This window comes from Pan troglodytes, chromosome 10, assembly GCF_028858775.2.
Source record: "Pan troglodytes isolate AG18354 chromosome 10, NHGRI_mPanTro3-v2.0_pri, whole genome shotgun sequence".
NCBI classification, from domain to species: Eukaryota; Metazoa; Chordata; class Mammalia; order Primates; family Hominidae; genus Pan; species Pan troglodytes.
Window position 1 is genome coordinate 53,898,765 of NC_072408.2, and position 9,408 is coordinate 53,908,172.

Sequence of the window (9,408 nt, forward strand, 5' to 3'; positions counted from 1 at the left end):
ATTTTACCTAGTAGTCAATATTTATTTGTTTAAATCATTTACAGCCATGTTTTAAAAGGCATTGCCAAGTAGATATGGATATCTACTTGGGTTAACATCAAGATTTATTTTTCTAAGAAGTTTCAGATATATTGATTAGCATGAGGCTGTGATACTTGATTCATCTTAATACTTTAAAAACGTCTGCTTAAAAACTGACACTGGTTCCCTATTGAATACTGTGTAAGATTGATGCATCTCCGTTAGACTTTCTAGGAGTTTAGTGCTACTCTAGCTATCCAGCGTTTGTTCCCTATCACCCAAATAAACTTGGTATTTTATTTGGACCAATTTCCTTGCTCTCCTACAAATACCCGTTCTTTCCTGCCTCCTTGCTCATGTTGGTTTTGCCAACCCATTCTCTAAGCTTATTCAGAATAAGCCATTCCAGCTGTCATTTCACCTCTTCTTTGAACCTTTACCTGGTACTATAGTGGTTAAGAAAGTAAACTCTGGATTTAGATACACTTGTACCTGGCAACTTATTCTACCTTTCTTAGTTCATTTTTTTCACCTGTGAAGTAAGGATAATAGTAGTTGATATGGTTTGGCTCTGTCTACACCCAAATCTCATCTCAAATTGTAATCCCCACATATTGAGGGAGGGACTTGGTGAGAGGTGATTGGATCATGACAGCAGCTTCCCTCATGCTGTTCTTCTGATAATGAATGAGTTCTCATGAAATCTGATGGTTTAAAAGTGTTGGCAGTTTCCACCCCCCACTACCATGTAAGACGTGCCTCACTTCCCTTTCCCCTTCCACTGTGATTTTAAGTTTCCTGAGGTCTCCCCAGCCATGTGGAACTGTAAGTCAATTAAACCTGTTTTGTTTATAAATTACTCAATCTCAGGGAGTTCTTTATAGCAGTGTGAAAATGGACTAATGTGGAAAATTGGTAGCAGGAGTGGGCACTTCTAGAAAGATACCTAAAAAACGTGGGAGCAACTTGGAACTGGGTAATGGGCAGAAATTGGAATAGTTTGGAGGGCTCAGAAGAAGAAAGGAAGATGAGGGAAAGTTTGAAACTTCCTAGAGACTTGTTGAATGGTTGTGACCAAAATGCTGATAGCGATATGGAAAATGAAGTCTAGGCTGAGGTGGTCTCAGGTGGAAATGAGGAACTTCTTGGGAACTGGAGCAAAGGTCACTCTTGCTATGCTTTAGCCAAGAGGCTGGTGGCATTTTGCCCCTGCCATAGAGATCTATGGAACATTGAACTTGAGAGAGATGATTTAGGGTATTTGGTAGAAGAAATTCCTAAGCAGCAAAGCATTCAAGATGTGACCTGGCTTATTCTGAAAGGTTCAGTTATATGCATTCACGAAGAGATCATTTGAAACACAAAGTTATGTTTGAAAGGGAAGCACAGCATAAAGGTTTGGAAAATTTGCAGCCTGTCCATGTGGTAGAAAAGAAAAACCCATTTTATGGGGAGGAAGTCAAGCCAACTGCATAAATTTGCATAAGTAATCAGGATCTGAATGTTAATAGCCAAGACAACAGGGAAAGTGTCTCCAGGGCATATCAGAGACCTTCACAGAAGCCCCTCCCATCACAGAATCAGAGGTCTAGGGGGAAAAATGGCTTTGTGGGCCAGGCCCAGGACCCTGCTGCTCTGTGCAGCCTCAATACTGATGCTCTGCATCCCAGCCATTCCAGTTCCAGCTATGGCTAAAAAGGGCTAAGGTACAGCTCAGGCTGTTGCTTCAGAGGGTGCAAGCCCCAAGCCTTGGCAGCTTCCAGGTGGTGTTGGGCTGGCAGGTGTGCAGAAGACAAGAGCTGAGCTTTGGGAGCCTCCGACTAAATTTCAAAGGATGTATGGAAATGCCTGGATATCCATGCAGAAGTCTGCTGCAGAGGTGGAGCCCTCATGGAGAACCTCTACTAGGGCAATACAGAGGGGAAATGTGGAGTTGTGCAGCCCCCACACAGAGTCCCCACTGGAGCACCACCTAGTGGAGCTGTGAGAAGAGGGCCACCATCCTCCAGACCCCAGAATGGCAGATCCATTGACAGTTTGCAGTGTGCACCTGTTAATGCTGCAGGTACTCAACACCAGCCCAGGAAAGCAGCCAAGGTGGTTGTACCCTGCAGAGCCACAGGGATGGAGCTGGCCAAGGCCTTGGGAGTCCACTCCTTGTGTCAATATGCCCTGGATGTGAGACATGGAGTCAAAGGAGATTATTTTGGAGCTTTAAGATGTAATGAGTGCCCTGCCAGGTTTTAGGCTTGCATGGGGCCTGTGGCCTCTTTGTTTTGACCAATTTCTCCCATTTGGAATGGGACCATTTATCCAATGCCTGTATCTCCATTGTATCTTGGAAGTAACTAACTTGTTTTTTATTTTTACAGGCTCCTAGTGGGAAGGGACTTGCCTTGTCTCAGATGAGACTTTGGACTTGGACTTTGAGTTAATGCTGGAATGAGTTAAGACTTTGTGGGACTGTTGGAAAGGCATGATTGGTTTTGAAATATGAGAAGGACATGAGATTTGGGCGGGGCCAGGGGTGGAATGATATGGCTTGACTGTGTGTCCCCATCCAAATCTTATCTCAATTGTAATCCCAATGTGTTGAAGGAGGGACCTGGTGGGAGGTGATTGGATCATGAGGGCAGTTTCCTCCATGCTGTTCTCATGATAGTGAGTGAGTTCTCATGAGATCTCATGCTTTAAAAGTGTTTGGCAGTTCCCCCCATCCCTCCTGCCACCATGTAAGATGTGCCTTGCTTCCCCTTCACCTTCCATCATCATGGTAAGTTTCCTGAGGGCTCCAAACCATGTGGAACTGTGAGTCAATTAAACCTGTTTTGTTTATAAACTTCCCAGTTTCAGGGAGTTCTTTATAGTGTGAAAATGGACTAATACATTAAAGTGGCTCCCATGATCCCTGCTCTGATGTGTCTTTCCCTCCCTTTGAACATGGGCAGGACTTGCAACTTGCTCCTAACCAACAGAATATGGCAAAGGTAACAGAATATACATGATTGCATTTACATGATTGTGTTACATATGATTGTAACTTCTGTTTTGATAGGAAATCCTCTTCCTTATGCTTTGAAGAAGCAAGCTGCCAGGTTATGAGCTGCCTCATGGAAAGGGCCACGTGGCAGGAGCTGAAAGTAGCCAACAGTCAAAAAGAGACTGAGGCCCTCAGTCTGGCAGCCTGCAAGAAACTGAATGCTGCCAACAGTCATGTGCTTGGAAGCTGATCCTTCCCCAGTTGTGCCTCAGATGAGAGCCCGGTTCTGGCCCACACCTTGATTATAGCCTAGCAGAGGACCTAGCTCAGCCATGGCTGGACTTCTGACCCAGAAAACCATGAAATAATAAAGTATGTTGTTTTAAGTTGCTAAATTTGTGGTAATATTATTATGGAGCAATAAATAACTAATATAGATACTATCTACCATATATGATTGTTGTGAGAATTAAATGAAATAATGCATGTAAAGGCTTAGTACTGTCTTTGGCACACAATAGATACTCAACAGTTAACAGGTTCATGCCCTGACTTCCACCCTCTGCCTTCCAGTTTTCACTGATCGAGCAATAGTTGAATCCCTGTAGCACTTACCAGTGTTGGAAGAGACATTTAAGTATATTTAATCTCATCTTGCAGCTGGTATTTACATTCTTCTACTAATTTACTTTCTGTCTAGTCTTTGCTAAAATAGCTCCAGTGACATGCAGCTCATTCTTGAGGCTTCCCTTTTTGCAAAAGTCATGGCTCTGGCATCCTTTGCTAATCAGGACATAGTCTCTCTGAGGCCCACAAGATCAGCAGACTTGCATCATGATCATTTGAAACCGCAGCCCTTTTCAAACATATCTGCTGGAGCGTTATTACAACAGACTATATTTAAATAGCCAATGAGCATATAAAAAGGTGTTCATAAGCATTCCACCAGCTTCCACCCACACCCTGAAGGCCCAATGCCATATTAACCACTTGCCCAAGGAAAGGGCTCTTTTCCTCAAGGAAGACTGCTCTCTTCTTCAGAATCTAGTGTCAATTTCCTCCCTGGTTTTCAGAGCATGCTAGATAGGGGAAATTTCACTTCCCTGCCACCCACATGGAAATGATATTTCTCTTTGATAGGGATAATTAAGATTTTCTCAGTCTTGTAAAAAATGTAAACAAAAGCATCTTAAACATTAAAAAAGATGTTCAGTATCACTAGTCATTAGAAAAATGCAAATTAAAACCACAATACTTCACCAGTATAGCTACATTAAAAGACTAACAATACCAAATTCTTGGCAAGTATGTGGGGAATGTGAAACTCCATCTCTGGCAGGTGTGCAGTTTGGCACAACTACTTGGAAAACTTGGCAGTATGTGCCAAAGCTAAACATTTACCTATTTAGCAGTACCACTCCTGGGTGGATGCCTAACAGAAATGTGTGCTTATGTCTGCCAAAAGATATATACAAGAATGTTTATAGCAGCTTTATTCATAGTAGTTCAAATGCGAAAATAACCCCAAATGTCCATCAAAGGAGAATGGGTAAATAAACCATTGTGGATATTTGCACAATGGAATACTACACTGCAATAAAAAATACTAATTGCAACATGGATGAATCTCTCAGACATAATGTTGAGTGAAAGAAGCTAGACATTAAACAGTAAAATACTCAGTGACCTTATGTATATGAAGTTCAACAATAGGCACAACTAATCTGCTGTGGTAGATGTTAAAATGATGGCTATTTGGGGGGCAATATTGCTTGCAAGAACATTCAAGAGTGCTGGGAATTTCTAAGTCTTGATCGATGTGGTCGGTTACATGGGTATACACTATGTAAGTGAAAAAATGTATTGAGAAATACTGATAAAATGTCTGGACTTTACAGTGTGTTAGGTATACTTCAATAAAAAGCATTTACAAAGTGTCCATTGGGTTGCTAAGCATCTGGATTTTTTTCATTCACCAATTTAGGGAATAACAGGTTGTCATTAAAGGCAGGCTAGATAACTGCGAAATAAATGAATTTGTTTCAGTATGCAGCTCTTGATAGCGTTTTTTTGAGACAGGGTCTTGCTTTGTCCCCCAGGCAGGAGTGCAGTGGTGCGATGCGATCATGGCTTACTGCAGCCTCGAAGTTCTGGGCTCAAGTGATCCTCCCTCCTTACCCTCCTGAGTAGTTTGGACTACAGGCATGTGCCACTATACCTGGCTATTTTGTTTTGGTTCCTGACACACGGTCCCTATGCTGGAGGCTGACTACTACCCACAGAACACCTGTGATGAGGTGGCAGTGACAGAGCTTTTTGTCCCACTCTGCTGCCTTAGCAAACGTACAAGCTGGCATTTGAAGGTCTATCTTTACTGCAAATCTTTTCAACAGGGGAAAAAAATACTATTTTTTGTAGGCACGTGCAAATCCATCAGGGACACTTTTAGAATAATCTGAACCTCCGAGCTTCTATTTCCTTGCAGTCTTCAACTGTCACAATAGCAGTATCTAGTGGATGAAGAGACTTTCTTTTCAACTGAGCAGTAAGCAGGAATGAGTGCAGAAACCCTCCCTGGGTTCCTAAGAGATGGAATTCCTTTTCTTGCTGTTACTGTAGAGTTTCTAATTCCCTAATTTACTGCCAGTGTGGATACAGATGCCTCTGGTGCCTGGTGTCACTGTTCCATTAGCAGGTTTTGCACATTTTATTGCTAAGCAACAATTAGCAGTGTGAATCCTGCCTTCTGTGATTTCAATTTGGGCTTCACACATGGAATTTTGCTTTCATCTTTGCAACACAGCAACAGTGTTCACTGTTCAGTGAAAGCTGTTTTAGAAGAACCTGAGAAAAAAAATTGAGGAGGTAACAGCAGGTGTTCAACCATTCAGTGGTATGGTTTTGAAATGTTATTTATGAAAGAACATTCTCTAATTAGATATCCAATAATTTGAAATAATGCTAAAGGTTGGAGATAAACTCAAAGCAATTCAATTTGTCCTTAAGGGGGAAATGATAACAGTAGAATAATTATAAAAATCCTGAAAGAGAGCAAACTGAAGGTCCATAGGAAAAAGAAAAAGTATTTTAGCAAAAAAAAATTTCTCATGACAATAATGAAAGGAAATGCTTTCTTTCCAACCTAATACCATGCAAAATTCTTTTCATTGAGTTAATGGGATATTATGAAAATTTAATGGAAATAATAGATCTAGAAGAAGAAGTAAGTAAAAGAGTAGAGGAAACAGGAAAATAACTCCATTAAGTTAAATGTAACCTGGTTCTTTATCCATAAGGGAAGAAAAATGACCATGCTTCAGTTTAAATATTGTTTTTATGGAAGTGCAGCTTATTGTGAAACATTCTTGTTAGAGAAGTAAAATTATTAACATTTAAGAATTCAGCAAACATAAATGCATGCTTTTTTAACATATAAAAGAATATTGTTTAAAAAAATTCTGTTGGGTAAACATACTCACCCTCTTGTGTTGAAGAGGAGAGGGAACTGTGGTTAAGCCACTTACAGAAATAGGGTCTAGACATTTTATTCTTTTCTTAACAAGAGGTCTGTTTCCTAGTCTCTTCTTAGAGTCTTGAAGAAAGACCCAGGGAGGATCATAGTAGAGAAGAGCCCTAACTGAAGAAGGAGAAAATATTAGATGTTGGATCCTCTCTTGTAGCTCTCGGAAATACACGGTAAGTGTTTTAAGTGGAACAAGGATTTATAGGGGATTAAATTTTGGAGTTAAGAGGTATTGGTCATGGATGAGCCAAATTCTCTTAGAATGTAAGAAACTCTTTGACTGAAAAACTTTTCTCTAAAACTCTCTGACTTAAAAGATAGTTAATTCAAAGCATTTGGTTCTACTTTGAACAGCGATTTCTCAAATCTTTGACTTGGGGTTCATTGAACAAGATCTGCCTCCCTTTAACTTCACCTCATTCAGTTTGACATTTATCGAATTTACTATGAAGTCTCTGTGCAGTTATTTGAATAAATAAAAGGCTTCTTGTCCTCAAAGAACATACAGCCGAATGGGCAAGACAGTTAAATAAATAGCGTATCATGTTTAAGTACAAGGCTAGGGAATGGTACTAATGCTATGATGGTACCAGAGAAGTTACCTTAGCTAATTTTGAGGGCAGAAGCTCAAGGAAGGATTCCTGCAGGTCATGGTGTGTGAACTGCTTGGCTTTTTTATGAAGCTGCAAGTAATAAATCTACGGATGAATACACTTGGAAATGATAATGCGGATAACTCTGGAGGGGAGTTGAAGAGAGGAAAGAGGCTTGACAGCAACTACCATGGTTTATTCCATGTCTTCCTATATTTTGAGAGTGTGTTACAGTAAGAATCTATTTACACATGGTAAAAAGTATACAAAAATTTAAAAAAGAAAGAGAATGTCTTTTCCCTTAGAATGGCCTTTCAAATATTTGAAGATGGATCTCTTGCTCCAGGCTAAACCGCAGCTCTCAGAGTGGAATGTCATAATATATGTGAGATGCCCTGTGAAGTGCTTGCCATAGGACTTAAACAGATGTTTGCTTCAACCCTCTTCTCTCTCTCTCCCTCTGTCACCAGAAGAAGAGGTCCATCTTAGTTTTTGCCTTTGGGTTATGCTTTTGTTTTTTATATATCTCTTTTTAAAATGGAACCTATTTCTTTAGGGTATCAATGGAACAGAGTTAATCACTGAAAAAGTACAGTTATATAATCAGCTAAATAGGGCTGAATGTAAGGCTTCTGGTGATGCACACTGTATTTATCTGGGTAAGCTAAAGTTGTAGAAACAAGAGAGAAACTGAATTAAAGAACACAGCAGCTTATTTCTCTTTCCTGTAGTAGTCAGAGGTGAATGTTCTAATCTGGTGGGGAGTGCTGCTCCACTTGGTCATTTTGGGATTCAGGTGCCTTCTGGTGTGCTGTTCTGCCATCCTTTAGGGCCTTGGAATCATCTTAGTTGAAGCTGATAGCAGCCATGGATGGGTTCTAGCTAGAAAGGTAGGAAAAGACAGCAAGGAGAAAGCAGACCCACCGTGGGCTCAGAAGTAGCACACATCACTTCCAGTTTGGTTCCATTGGCAATAACTTAGTCATATGACTGCACCTGCTACAGGGGACACTGGGGAATGTGGTCTGCTTAGACAGCCATGTAACTTGCTATAATTCAATTACAATGGAGGAAGAATATATTTTATTAAATGGCTAGCAGTTTCTGCCACACACCTCTAAGTTGCATTAACTTTCCTTAAACATTTTACTAGCTCACAATGAGTTTATAAAAATTAAATATTGCTAAAAAGATTCTAACTGGTCTTACATTTCTTTGGTATGATTTATTCTCTCAAAGTTATTATGCACTTAGTTTTACATAAAAATATTACAGTGGACATTAAATCAATTTATGTCATTTCAAATTAGCTTTCAATACTTATAAAATTATATATTTCTACATTGGAGTCATTCTTATGTATGCATTCTTCTTTCTCACTTAACGTTATTTCATGTACACATTTTCTTCTAATTTTGCCACTCCATAGAATTGCCTTTAATATCATAAAATAGTGTTCCATTACCTTTATGGCTGCATATTTTCAGATATTGATTTGTTTCTTTTTGTATCTTCCCTTTTCATTCCTCCAATTCAAGCAGGTAGCCTGCACTCCCTTGCTGCCCCGGAGAGATGTATGTCAGGTGGAGAGCAGAAGCAATGTGTAGTCTTCTGGACTTTGTTTCCAGAAGCCTAAGCCCATACTGGAACTTGGAATGTTTACTGAAGTTATGTAAGTGTCCAGGGGATTTGCCAAAGACAAAAAGAAAGTATTTCTGCGAGTATAATTTCCCGAGGCCAAAAAGGAGGCCAGAGGATGGGAGAGAGGTGGAGAAAGAGGCCTGTGGGTCCCTGAGTAATGGGGATCCAGTCCTACTTGATGGCAACAGAGGTGGGGAGATGGAAAGCAGAGACAGCTCAGGCCTTGGCAAGGGTCTGGATGGCCCAAGAGCGCCATGGAGCAGTAGGGCCCTGGGTCCTTACAGGCTGTGCAGACAAACGTCCTGGGACAGCAGGGTCCACCCTATCCCCCGGACCTTGCCACTGTATAAGAGTCCTGAAACTTTCTAGGGAGGTGAAAAATTTTCGAGAATGACTGAGATTATATTTTTTGCCTGCTTGGCAGATTTAGATCTCAAAGTCAGAAGTTGAACCGAGTTATAGAAAATAGACATTTCCTGCACATCTAAGTTTGGAAACTGATTTTGATATCTGCTGCTTAAGTGTGGATTGCTTAATCATCCTTTGGCTGTGTCCAGGCTTTTCTTATAAGCTAACAAGGAAATGGGGCCCCCATTCTAAATTTATATGATTGAGTTTTAGAACTTATATCCAGACTTTATATTATATGC

General features: G+C 40.4%; 1 long non-coding RNA gene across 1 annotated transcript; it reads right to left on the minus strand.

Annotated features, from left to right (window-relative positions):
* Positions 1 to 4,498: 4,498 nt before the first annotated feature.
* On the minus strand, positions 4,499 to 8,712 carry LOC134807431 (uncharacterized). The gene is made up of 3 exons (XR_010147898.1): positions 8,583 to 8,712; positions 6,481 to 6,638; positions 4,499 to 5,845 (listed from the first exon to the last, which is right to left on the minus strand). It is a non-coding gene; the product is annotated as an uncharacterized LOC134807431 (long non-coding RNA).
* Positions 8,713 to 9,408: the final 696 nt, after the last annotated feature.